This window comes from Haliotis cracherodii, unplaced genomic scaffold, assembly GCF_022045235.1.
Source record: "Haliotis cracherodii isolate W230 unplaced genomic scaffold, xgHalCrac1.p SCAF_14, whole genome shotgun sequence".
Lineage (NCBI taxonomy): Eukaryota > Metazoa > Mollusca > Gastropoda > Lepetellida > Haliotidae > Haliotis > Haliotis cracherodii.
The window spans coordinates 20767493-20781025 of NW_027266269.1; the positions used below are offsets into that span (position 1 = coordinate 20767493).

Below are 13533 nucleotides of genomic sequence, written 5' to 3' on the forward strand. Positions count from 1 at the left end.
GTTCTTATATTGACACATGCAAACATATATATCTTCTGTGCATGTTGGTAACGCAAATAGCGTAGGATTTCATATGTTCTAATCTATTCAATTTCAGATGTTCATGTGGAATGGAAGGAACCTTTCATTACATAACAGATGAAAATAAAAATAACTGGATAACGGTAGAAGATTTCCTTTCCTATTTGCGAAACAAAACAATCATCAAATGATCGAATAAAAGAAATAAAGAAGTATAATGTCCTGATTCAGATAAGTACACATCCAAACAGAACAAGAAAAAACAGTAATGGATCTGTGACTCATGGAAGTACTTTCTCTGCTTTGAAATATATATTCTGTCACTGAGATGATTTCAACAGCTGTAAAGATTTAGCAGAGAACGTTCATAAAAACATATTTCGGAAAGACAAGACAAGGACAATTCATGAGCTATATTCAAAACCTACACACTCTCACATTAGGAAATACTTTTCTAATTCAGCTTAGTTCAGTTTAGATCAATCTGAACTCATTTTTCTCCAAAAGGAATATCAACAACATTTTTCCGAAAAAGATTGGGAATTAATATGTCTGTTTGAATATCATTTTATGAAAGATGTACGATATGAAACAGTAAACTTTGAGGACAGCATTATAAAACGATGGGAGTTCTTGGAATCGTTTGAAGTTCTTAAACGCATTAGTGACAATTTACTGAAGGGTGCACAAAATACTTTATCATCCAAAACTGGCTCCAACAGGAGATATCGCTTGGATGAGATCAAGCTGAAATGAAATTACATCACAATGGTTTACAGACCATTGTGACGTCACTGGTTACCATGACGTCACAATCAAATGACATCACAAATGGCTCTGCTACTGAAGCTGTTTTCAGTACTTTTTACAATCAAGACATGGCTAATTACTGTCTACAAATTGAAAAAGTTGAAAAAGTTGAAAGAATGATGTTGGATGATAAATAAAATCTCACCCTCGTGTCTTTTGATATCAAATATATCAACACTCGTTGAAAAAAGTGGCAAAAATCCTCGGCAAGCCTCGGAATTTTTCCACTTTTATCAACTCGTGTTGATATATTTGATATCAAAAGACACTCGGGTGAGATTCTCTATATACGTCACAGACGTCTGAGACAAGTGTCATTCTCAGTAAATGACGGCATTGAACTTGTAGGTACAAAGTACCACCAAGCAACTGTAATTGAAGAACAGTTGGTGTCAGCAGTTGAACATGTGTTTCTAAGAGTTGTCAGCTGTATCCTATGTGTACAATGTCAGTGCCAGGACACCAATACTTGTGTTGATGTTTACATGGAACTTTGTGACAGTGACGCGGAACTGCAGTTGAAATCAGGAATTATACAGCTGATACTTTCAACATTAAATAACGCACATGGATTGAAATGTCATTTGATCAAATGGTTTAAACCAGACACCTTCGACAAATACCAGCCTGAGAATGGGACTATTGCACGGTTTACACTTCATGATGACATACTGCTTCAACGATTGAACGAATACATCCTTCGTAGTGAAGATCTTTTTCATGACAATGACAGCAGTACTGAAGACTATGGAGATGTTACCAGGTGTACATCATGCTTTGACTTCAAGCTACCAAATCCTCTGTCATCATCAAACTTTGATATCAAAGAAGAATGGTTCCTTGATGTGCCACTTGATGTCCAGGTGTTGTTTGCAGTTTTCATCAATAAAGATAGCTGTTTTAAATCACCTGATAGAGAGAAGTTGCTATGACGTTCTTCTCAACACTCTGAACCGACGTCACATCGGTGTGTTGCAACAGAGTACAACAGATGAACTTTTGATGAACTATAGAAGCATAAACAATTTGTTCTCTATAACCAGAGCACTGACTGATACATGCTACTACAATACATTCATCAAACAGCATGCACTCAAGTACAGAACATCCGCTGGTGTGTGTCAATCCATCTCTCAACCAGAGAACGTAATATATTTAGCATTTATTTATAAATGGAGTAAATAATCATTGATGAAATTTATTTATTTTTAATTTAGAAATGTACATCTACTACAATATGTTTTTTTCTTTCAGTTGCCTGCAACCAGTGATCTGATGGAACTGAAACATTGGAAGAGATCTTGCAGGAAGCAACCTTAATTCAAGCACCTGGTGGTTTTCCAGATGATCTTGAGGACATTGCCTTTAGTTTTGAAGCTTCTGCTTTGGAAAAAATCATTTGATGACCTCAGCATGTATTCTGACGACAAGAAACAAAGAGAATCAAATCATGAATATGAAAATGAAATCACAACTATGTTTGGTTTCCACAAATATACACCAGCAGCACTTTTGACAAGACACCCACCTCCTTAATCAGGCAGAGATGACGATATCAACAAACTTTGTGACATTTTGGATGACATCCTGATCAAACTTGGAATATATTCAAGCGATGACAGCTGTGGTAGAATTCTTTTTGGACCGGATAACAAAATTGGCATGAATTTATTAAAACTTCTTCAGGAAAAAGGGAAATACAAGCAATTTTTGCCAGAGTTCCCATTATTGCATCTTAGAAAATCAAAGGTGAATACCCTTTTCACTGCATACAAGAATGCTGGTCTCATTGAACTACTGATGGTTATGAGAGACATGGACAGAAGTGAATGGTCCAAATTGGTAACAGCTGACCATATAGATACTGCAACAGCAAATATCCGCCGAATTGCCCAATTGCAGTGAAATCATCACTTGTCTTCTCATTTGTCAATGGCGCCAGCTCGTATGCACCATTCTGCACAAGACTGCTTGCAGAGCATTACAATGCTGGTCCATTTCATCAGAGAATGAAGGAAACATTATATTCAACACATTGGAAACAGTAATGTAAACTTTGCCTGTGAGAGAGGGACCACAAAGATGCAATCAAAGGTTTGCGAGCAGGATCCAGTATAGAGTCGGCCTCTTGTCGAATGGCATTGATTGATTCCTTCAATCAGACACATGACGATGAACAGAAAAGACGTCAACAACAAAGTCAGGACATGGATCAAAAAGACATTCAGTGGAAATTTTCTGAATGTGACATTAATCATATAATACCTGTAACAGAGGTTATTTTGCGTTGTGGTGCACTTTCTTTGGAAAAGTCTGATGTTCCTTTCAATGCCTACACGAATCCAAAAACAGCACTGTCATCAGAAATACTTGATGATGTCACGAAAAGTGCTGGAGAATTTCTTGTCAAGAAGTTCATTTGTAAAGACAATCTTTTTGGTATGACAGAGGCAGATAAACCAAACATTGACAATGTGAAAGGACCAAAAGCTCTTGTCACAAGACTGTCAAAATGCAAAGGCGTGACCATGAGGAGAATAACCAGAAAGTGTCACACTCTAGGAAAATCTGAAAGGGAGAAGAAAGGAGATCTAAAATTGTCAAGAAGGGTTACAAGCAATCGAACTGCCAAGCCTTGGTTAAGCCAGATTGCAGCAAACCAAAAGTCCAGAATTCATCATCCATGAAATTGGCATTATCAAATGTAAGATGCGCGCCATTGTCTTGTATTTCAACGGTAGCTGGACGATTGCCACATTCCTTGAAGGAGATCAAATTGGTCACAATTGATTTTGCAGGTGTTAAATTTTTTCAGTGAGGAGGAAGTATTATGTATGACAAAATGAAGATGGATTTAATGAATTAAATGAGTAATTTAAATAGATTTCAGGACAATAACAGATACACAAGTTGTTGTATTCATGAATATTATGATGTATGAATAGTGGATAAATATTTGTGTGAAAACAATGTGTAGTGTCATATGACTTCATTTCTGCTATTCCAATATTTCTTAAGTGCTAAAGAAGAGCTAGACTATTCTCTCAAAACTTTCCAATTTTTACAGAATAATCACAGCAAAAAATGAAAAAGGGCCCCGTAATATGGGATATTGAGATTCAGATGTCTGGACTTGCTTTATTTGGAGGTATAGCATTACAGGTTCAGAGAGACTAATAAATAGCATGAAGATGAACATGTACAGCAACATGTCTGTCACACAGTCCTTAAATTACATTACATTTCTTACAAAAGACTTAATTAACTTGTTTGTTTGTTGTTTAACGCCACACTCAGCAATATTCCAGCTATATGACGGCGGTCTGTAAATAAACGAGTCCCGACCAGACAATCCAGTGATTTAAATCATGAGCATCGATTCATGCAATTTATAATTGGGATACGATGATATGCATGAACCAAGTCAGCGAGCCTGACCACCCGATCCCGTTAGTCGTTAGTCGCCTCTTACGACAAGCATAGTCACCTTTTATGTAGTCTGTCTTACAGACCCTGATACAAATATATATCAAATACAGCCCATGGAAGTCTATAATGTTTGGCAAGTCTAGATCACTGCAGTATTCCACCAACTTAGTATTTTGAAATTTCAAGATAGTATCCTGAAATTTCAATTTAGTTTCTTGAAATTCCAATTTAGTATCTTGACATTTCAAGATAGTATCGAAAAAAAACAGAAAAAACAAATGGCCCTGTAAAAGGCTTCTGAAGAGAAATGTTTCCTACACAAACAACCCCATGGATGGCTGTCCACTGATCGAAGTACAATCAGGAGGATTTTATGTGCGTTTCTTTAAATATATTTTTGTTTTACGCCGCATTCAACATCATTCGAGATGTGTGACAGCAGCCTGTATATAATCGAGACAATCAAGTGATCGATATTGTGAGCAACGACAAACGCAGTCGGGGTACGATGACGCGCGATCAACCAACTCATCGCACCTGACCACCCGAACCATTAAGCGGTCTCTTTTTGACCAGCATAGGTTGCTGGGGATCCCATTCTTACCCAGAATCAACACAAGGAAAAACCTTCAGAAAAAACGGTGTTTTTCAGTCTTTTATTCCAGTGGAAGCTAATGAAATCTCAGTATCTCAGAAAATCTTCAAGTAGACATCTGCAGTTGATCGTTTTTTCGCGTCCAATGGCAAACGAAACCAATCTGATACTAGTATTCCGACAATTTTTCACAAACTAAATCAAACGCAAAATTGCGTAGATTGCATGTTTTGATGCTCTTTCCAGAGTGCGGTCGGGAACCGGACGAAACACGAAACACGAAACAAAGCATGGTAAATTTGCCTATACTTACGCTGTAAAGTTATTCATGAGAAGTGCATTTAGCGAGTGCGTTTGGACAATTGATTGATCGTTTGTTGTTTAACCCAATACTATTACACAGAATTAGGCAGTGGTCCAGCTGTAATGTGTTATTACAGCAGTCTGTAAATAATCTTGACCAGACAATCCAGTGATAGATATCATGAGTATAGATCAACGCAATTGCGAAACGATGGCGTGCAAACAACCAAGTCAGCGAACCTGACCGCTGATTCTTAGACTAATGCTTCGTCTCCGAACATATATAATTTTGATAGAAACAAATAATTCTATTTAAATTGAAAAGGGGCCCCAGTGAGATGGGAGATTTAGAACCTGAGGAAAATCTAGACTTGCTTCATTTCGAGTTTTTGCATCACAGAAGGGCTGGGCGGAACGGGAAAAGTATTTGGTTCATGGACTCCGACTCTCACGACAAGCACAGATTGTTTGGGACCTATACTCTTACCCGGAATTCTCAAGGTCTGTTTGGACAAGTAACGATGGTCCGTCGGTAAACGGTTTTTCATGTACTGCACGTGCAAACCGTGCGTTTCATTTATTATGATTTCCCCTATGAAAGACACGTGCATAAACAGCAGGAGGCGCACGGAGTATACATGCAGATTCTGTGTATATGTTTATCTTAACGGACACGTGCCTGTTTTTTGCCAGCAATGATGTGGTTGTCATTAATTGTGATATATGGATAAACAGGCCTTTCCCATGTACTCAACAGGGTATACAATGAAAACAAAACAGGACGGGGAAACGAAAGGCATTCTTAGCCATGTTTGTTTGTTGTTTAACGCCGCACTCAGCAATGTTCAAGCTTTGTGACGGCGGTCTGTGAATAATCGAGTCTGGACTGTCAATCCAGTGACTGATGTAAGACGCGTGTCCCTTTCGTAAATATTTTCGGGGCGGTGGGGTAGCCTAGTGGTTAAAGCGTTTGCTCGTCACGCCGAGGGGCCCGTGCCCGATTCCCCGCATGGGTACAATGTGTGAAGTCCATTTCTGGTGTCTCCCGCCGTGATATTGCTGGAATATTGCTAAAAGCGGCGTAAAACTAAATTCACTCACTCACTCGTAAATAAATTCAAAACAACCCATCTAAACTGTTTCAATGACATAACAAATGATGTTTCTATTGTGTATCCATCATATGGAAGGTGACGTGTGCAAGCCTTCAATGTCAAATCATGGGTGTGAACTGTAGCATGTTCATATTGTGATGTTGACAAAAGACTTGTAAGGTAAAATGGGGCTTAACGTCTCGTTCACGATTATTGCGCTTGCACTGCATGTACTGGTTCGGACGAATGGTGGATTTACTGTGCTAGCCCACTGAGATAAGATGCCGCAGTTTAACATGAATACCCCACTGACACACTCCGAGCCGACCAGTCCTTGTTTTAGCTCTTTAATGATGAACACGTACAAACGAGGGTATCAAAAACAGACATACAAAGTTAATGAAGATCCATTCCACACATCCAAACGGGACATCCAATTCACAAATATAAATGATGGCTACAAATATACACACAAATGATGATATTCAGTGCCCACACACGAGGACATTCAATACACACACATTAACGAGGACATTCAATACACACACATAAACGAGGACTTTCAATACACACACATAAACGAGGACATTCAATACACACACATAACCAATCGAGGTCATTCCATACACACGCATAAACGATATTCAATGCAAACACATAAACGACATTCAATGCACGCACATAAACGACATTCAATGCACACACATAAACGACATGCATTACAAACACATAAACAAGGACATTCAATACGCACACATATTAGAGGACATTCAACACAAACACATAATCGAGGACATTCAATACACACATAAACGATGACATTCAATACACACACACAAACGAGGATATTAAATTCGCACACACATTCGAGGCCATTCAATACACACATAAACGAGGACAACTAATACACATATAAGCGACACATCCAATACACACAAGGACATCTAATACATATGCATTCAAGGACATCCAATACACACATAAAAACAGAGATGAGGACATCCAGTAAACATACACATATGGGAATTTTCCAGTTCACACACACACGATAGATAGATAGATAGATAGATAGATGGGGCGGTGGGGTAGCCTAGTGGTTAAAGCGTTCGCTCGTCACGCCGAAGACCCGGGTTCGATTCCCCAAATGGGTACAATGTGTGAAGCCCATTTCTGGTGTCCTCCGCCGTATTATTGCGGGAATAAAAGCGGCGTAAAACCTCACTCACTCACTCACTCACTCAAATCTAGACTTGCCAAAGTACTGTGTTACAGGGTCTGCGGACACGGGTGGCCCAGTCGTCTAAGGCGCCGCAATTCGCGGGTGTAGAGTTGCGTCCCAGAAACTATGATAGTGGGTTCGAATCCTCACTCACTCACTCACTCACTCACTCACTCACTCGATAGATAGATAGATAGATATTCCTTGACGGGATTAATGACGATGATGATGATATTGATAATGACGTCGACGACGACGATGATGACTTTGCTGATGATGATGATAACATTATTGCTGATTATAATGATGATGTTTAAAATAATGATATATAACTATATAATATACCAACATCCTCACAGTTGAGTATACAACCATACACCACCATGTACGTACATACAAACACACTGTGGACCTCGGTATGTACGGATTGCGGGGGGGTGTATAAGTCTACCCAATCCTTTATTCAACACCGAGACAAGAACTTGAAATATTATCTGCGACGAGATTCACGCTGTATTTGAGCTGATGTCTTTCTATACGCTACAATGGAGAAAAAATGATAATGTGTCTACCTCCGAGTCACAGCCTTTGAGACTAAGTCAAACCCGAGACTAAAATATTCAGTGTGAAGAATGCTCAGGTCTGCCATGAAATGAAACCTGGCCTGAGGCACATTACGGAACACAATGTCCCATATTTTGTAACTCTCCTTATTCTCTGCAATATTCTATGCTACCTGATCTTTTTATAAAGGGGTGTAATGAGTCATGGTGTGAATTACCTCCCTTTTGTCGTCCCTCGCATTGAAACTACCCGGGTTAAGAGATACGGCTCCCGGCACTGTCAGCCAGTGAACCGTGACCATGTTCGGAGCTTGACCCGGCGCTATTCGATTGTGAAGAAAAGACGTAAATTCGCGGGGTGATGACAGGGCCCGTTTCGCTTTGAACTCGGAATGTCCTGTGGTGTTTCACTATGAGATCGTGTAATGTTCTTGTTTAACAGTTGAAGATGCAAGAATAGGACAAACAAGTTGGTTACGTCTATACTCAGGGTCATTACTGAAGGGTCACCAGGGATATAGGTTGTCGAAAATGAACATAATGTCAACAAGCGTCAACAGGTCTGAGTATGTTGACAGTGTGATTAACAGATGAAGAATATAATTGAGTCTGGCCCAGACAATCCAGGGATTTGCATCATGAGCATCGATGGGGGTGGGGGGTGGGGGGAATGTCCACTGTATTATACTGGTCAGAACGCCGGATCCTGCTCTCCAACCTTACTGTGCATCTAGTATTTCCTACGCTTTAGATACAATATCTAAATATCTATAATATATATATATATATATATATATATATATATATATATATATATATATATATATATATATATATATATATATATAACTTGTGTGTCAGTTTGTGTGTCAGTTTGTCATACCTATGTCCTTTGTCATGTTAAAAGTTCAAACCTTGCAACAGTAACAAAGAAAAAGGCTAGTTGTCAGACATGTGAGCCTGGACATTTGGAACTTCCAGTAGGCCACAAATAGCCCTTATCCAACCTCGCCATTACTTTACCCCGAATATCCAGTAACACTCGTAGTTCTGAAAACAACTAATATTTGTGGCGGGGAAGCCTTGTGGTTAAAGCGTTTGCTTGTAACGCCAGAGACCCGGTTTCGATTACCCACATGGGTACAATGTGTGAAGCCCATTCCCGGTGTTGTATTGCCGGAATATTGCTGATAACGGCGTAAAAACATACTCACTCACTATTTCGGAGGACCGTTTGCCTCCATACATCAGCTAAACCACGTTCGGAACTCGCAACCCCAGTTCCCATTCAAACCCATTCGTCACCACTCGCCCCTTTCCGTCACCTGCAAGAAAATTCGGCTTGTCCCGGAATAACACGAATTGGTCACGAATGATTCAAACCAATTATTCACAACTAGCATATTTCCGTAACCTCCTACATTCGGCACAATGAAGCAAGTTTAACGAACGCCGAGAACCAGTTCATGGGACATGCAGGCTTCAATGTAGTTACATGTATTTTAGATTCTTCATCTACATTTAAGAGCGTAGACATTCAAATATACGCATTATTCATTGAACGTGTATCTGGTTAATGCTGAACTTGGTAGCGAACGCCAATTATTCATTGAATCGCAGATGAAGATTTAGATTTGAAATCGAGTACACAAGCTTACAATAGTTAGATGTGGTGTTAAAAGGTCGTGTTAAATTCTGCAGTACGCTATTCCGCTGGGTATATTACTCTGTATTCATGATCTGACTCTCGATGGAATCACGGCAACTGCCCCGAGGTGATGATGAATAAACATGTCCGCGTTGTTCCGAATGACCAAACGAAGGGAGCCGAGTGCTGTTCCCTCTGTTGTTTATAAGATCGGTACGGTGAATAACCTCTCTGTCAAATCTTAGTCTACGGACGCGAATATACACGTCATTGTGTTTCTGATTGTGGGGGTCGTTTCAAAAGAAAATACGTATGATTACACATGTGCTTTCTCACAAGTTGCAAAGATGGGAATAATTTTCGGTGGTTGTTTCAAAAGTATATATGCATAATTATAGACATGTGCTTCTTCGCAAGTTATGAAGTATGCTAATCAATTCTTATTGCATACAGCTTCGTCGGGGTTATTCAAGAAGGATGGCTTCAAAAGTGCCAGAGCACTTCTGTTTGTGTTTTTAGACATTCTGGCATTGCGGTAATGGTTATTGTTGTGCATGTTAGGTATGTTTACATTGTAAGTGCGCCAATGCGCATTATGTTGTTGTAACCTGGGCAGCTGTGTGAGGCAGTGCCAGTTCCACATTAAACAGTGATTGAGCCAACTGCGATTTTGTTATGTACTGAAGATTTGATGTTCCTCCAATGTGCGGGTCGGACAAATAACATAATACATACACAACAGTGGCGACGAGGATAAAACTTTCTATACGTGAATACAGTCAGTGCTTTTCCATAATGGCAGGCGTCATTGGAGATGTTGGACAGTTCGATGAAAGTTTAGAAGATTGGATGTCATATTCTGAAAGAGTGAGTTTATATTTCGATGCTAATGACATTCCAAATGAACGAAGAGTTTCCGGGTTTCTTTCCATGATTGGTGCAAAAACTTACAATGTTCTCAAATCGTTGGTTTCTCCTGATTTGCCTCGTACACGTACTTTGGAACAATTATTCACTGTTTTACGTGATCATTTTATGCCTAGACCAAGTGTTATTGCTGAAAGATACAGATTTCACAAGAAAATGCAGACCGAAAACGAAACTGTTTCACAATATGTTGTTGTTTTGAAAGGACTGGCTAGATTTTGTGACTTCGGCGCTACACTGAATGAACGTTTAAGAGATCAACTAGTTCTTGGACTGAAAAGTGTAAATGTTCAAAGGAAATTGCTTGCAGAATTAGAATTGACACTAGAACGTGCAGTTTCAATTGCAAATTCAATGGAATTAGCTGCGAAAGATTCAGAAGAATTGTGCCGCAACGGATTACCGAAGGAACAATCACAGTCAGAGGTGTTTTCTTTCAACAACAGAAGATCTAATGCAAGGTATGAACGTTATTGCTATAGATGTGGAAAGCCTTCGCATTTAGCTGATACTTGTAATTTCAAAGATACAGTTTGCTCATTCTGTCAAAAGAAAGGCCATATTCAGGAGGTATGCAAAGCGAAGAAATGGAGTCAAAGGTCAGGTCAAAGTTCAACATCCGGGTTTCGTCAAACAGGAAGTGCTAGCTCCAGCAATGTAAACAGAAACGGTAGGCGTCAAACTTTTCGTGTAAATGCTATCAATGAAGAACTTTGTTCAACCCATGAATATGAAGATGACATTCTAGATGATTTAGGTGACTGTCTAAATCATTTGCTCGCTATTCACGGTGCTGCAGATGTCATATGGGTGACAGTGAATGTAAATGGACGTGATCTTAAGATGGAGTTAGATACTGGCTCAAGAAGTTCTATCATTACTGAAGGCGTTTACAGACAGAACTTTTCAGAATGCAGCTTACAAGAATCGCCAATCCCAATGAAAACATACACAGGTGAGCTTGTCACAAATCTTGGTATCATACATGTTGACGTTCGTGACGGTGAAAGAGTCAACCAGTTACCACTACATGTCGTGCAGGGAAAAGGTCCTCCGTTACTGGGAAGGGCGTGGTTACCATACGTAAATATTGACTGGAAATCATTAGGAAATAATGTCAACACGTGTCACAAAATGTCAAATGAAGATCAACTCAGTGAAATGTTTGTGAAATACTGTGATGTATTTTCTGATGGACTGGGTACAATTAATGGAATCAAAGCCCATTTAGAAGTGAAAGATGGCATGTCTCCTAAATACATGAAAGCTAGGCCTGTTCCTTATGCACTTCATGATAGAGTGAGTGAAGAAATTTCAAGAATGGAGAAAAATGGCGTGATTATCAAAGTAGAACATTCTGAGTGGGCTACACCAATAGTTCCAGTGGTCAAACCTGACAAATCTGTCAGAATTTGTGGCGATTTCAAATCTACTGTAAACCCAGCTTTAAATGTGAACCAGTATCCACAAAACAAGATTGAAGACATGTTCGCTCAACTTGCCGGAGGTCAGAAATTCTCAAAGATTGATCTTGCTCATGCTTATCAACAAATGGAGGTGGATGAAGACTCACAGAAACTACTCACCATCAATACTCCAAAAGGACTCTACAGGTACACAAGACTTGCTTTCGGCATTGCTTCAGCTCCTGCAATTTTTCAAGCTACAATGGACCAAATTCTTCAAGGTTTGCAGAAAGTATTATGTCATCAAGATGATATTCTAGTGACCGGTTCAAATGATGAAGAACACTTACAGAACTTAGATGCAGTTTTGTCAAGATTACAACAATTTGGCTTGAGAGTAAAACAAAGTAAGTGTAAATTCTTTGTAGACTCAGTCAAGTATCTCGGTCATGTTATTGACAAAGAAGGACTTCATACTTCAGAAGATAAGGTGAAAGCTATCATCAGTGCTCCAAGACCTGAAAATGTGACACAACTACGTTCCTTTCTTGGTGGAGTCAACTACTATGGCAGATTCATCCAGAACCTTTCTACAATCGTTCACCCGTTAAACGAACTGTTGCAGAAAGACAAGAAATGGCTATGGTCAATTGAATGTGAGAAATCTTTCAAAATGTCTAAAGCAAAAATTGCAAGTTCCGATGTGTTGTGTCATTATGATCCATTGTTGCCAATAACATTGGCATGTGATGCATCCTCCTATGGCGTGGGTGCTGTGTTGTCTCATGTGATGAGTGATGGTACTGAACGACCGATTGCATTTGCTTCAAGAACACTGAACAAGGCTGAAAAGGGATATTCACAAATTGACAGAGAAGCCCTAGCGATTATATTTGGTGTGAAAAGATTTCATCAGTATGTGTATGGTAGGCATTTCACTCTCGTGACAGATCATCGACCTCTCACTGCCCTGTTTGGTGAGGGACGGTCAGTACCATCATTAGTTGCTGCTCGTCTACAGAGATGGGCATTGATTCTCAGTGCATATGATTACAAAATTCTGTACAAATCTTCCTCTGCCAATGCAAATGCTGATGTGTTGTCTCGTTTACCTCTACCTGATACTACGAAATGTGTGAGTGATGATGTAGAATTGTTCTATGCAAGTCAGTTTGAACATCTGCCTATTACAGCAGGTGATGTGAGAAATGAGACAAGGCGAGATCCTGTTCTTTCACAAGTGTACATGGCAGTGATGAATGGTTGGGATAAAGATCACAGTGAGAACAAAATAATGAAACCATTTCACTCAAGAAGATATGAGCTTTCAATTCAATTAGGATGCATTGTATGGGGAATGAGAGTAGTGATTCCTTCTAAACTCAGAAACGGTGTTCTAAATGAGTTACATGGTGGTCATTTTGGAATGGTGAAAATGAAATCAGTTGCTAGAAGTTATGTGTGGTGGCCTGGAGTAGATGCTGATATTGAAAGTACTGCAAGAATGTGTATTACATG

General features: G+C 39.4%; 1 pseudogene; it reads left to right on the top strand.

The window, feature by feature from the left end:
• The first annotated feature begins 824 nt into the window (after nt 1-824).
• LOC139460278 (uncharacterized) lies at nt 825-3649 on the top strand (annotated as a pseudogene).
• Nucleotides 3650-13533: the final 9884 nt, after the last annotated feature.